Raw genomic sequence first — 691 nt, 5'->3', positions numbered from 1 at the left:
TATATATTTAATATTTAAAAAATATTTTTATTGCTCCACTCTTCTCTGTAAACATCATAGAGTACTTTTCACTTTGACGCTAAATTATTTTCATGTTTTATTCAGATATATAAAGGTTCTGTTTTTAAGGATTATCGTCATGGGAAAGGCCTGTATTCCTGGCCCGATGGATCCAAATACACAGGAAAGTTTTATTTGAACCGAAAAGAGGGATACGGAATACAAGTTTTCCCAGATGGATCATCTTTTAAGGTGAATAATTCATAGCTCACTAACAATAAGATTGCTTTTATCAAACAATAGATAATGAAAGATAATCTCTTCTACTCATCTACAGGGTCTATATCACGCTGATGAACGCTTTGGCCCTGGGGCCAAATGACATACCCTGATGGGCGGCAGGATGTGGGTCTTTGGCACAGAAAGAGGTTACTGCAACTCTGCACCACACTGGAGGGCGGCTTCAGTCTAGAGGACTTCCTGGAACACATGACCAGACTGCCAAAGACACACCTGAAACAACCTCAACTTCCTCTTGATGTGGAGTCAAGTAGAGACACCGATCAGGGTCTGTCAGAGGACGAGGACCGTTTCATCCTGCCTCCAGACATTGAGAGCTACGCCACAGACTCAAACCATCTGCCCGTCCCCAGGAGTCTACGCCAGGAACTGGACCTTCACTTTTTTGGTA

General features: G+C 42.4%; 1 pseudogene; it reads left to right on the top strand.

Annotated features, from left to right (window-relative positions):
* LOC107653544 (ankyrin repeat and MYND domain-containing protein 1-like) overlaps positions 1–691 on the top strand; it is a 25,764-nt pseudogene that overhangs the window by 1,308 nt on the left and 23,765 nt on the right.

This window comes from Sinocyclocheilus anshuiensis, unplaced genomic scaffold (genome assembly GCF_001515605.1).
Source record: "Sinocyclocheilus anshuiensis isolate Anshui unplaced genomic scaffold, SAMN03320099.WGS_v1.1 scaffold1079, whole genome shotgun sequence".
Taxonomy (NCBI): domain Eukaryota; kingdom Metazoa; phylum Chordata; class Actinopteri; order Cypriniformes; family Cyprinidae; genus Sinocyclocheilus; species Sinocyclocheilus anshuiensis.
Note: the sequence above shows the minus strand (reverse complement) of the source record. Positions and strands in the feature narration are given on the sequence as shown.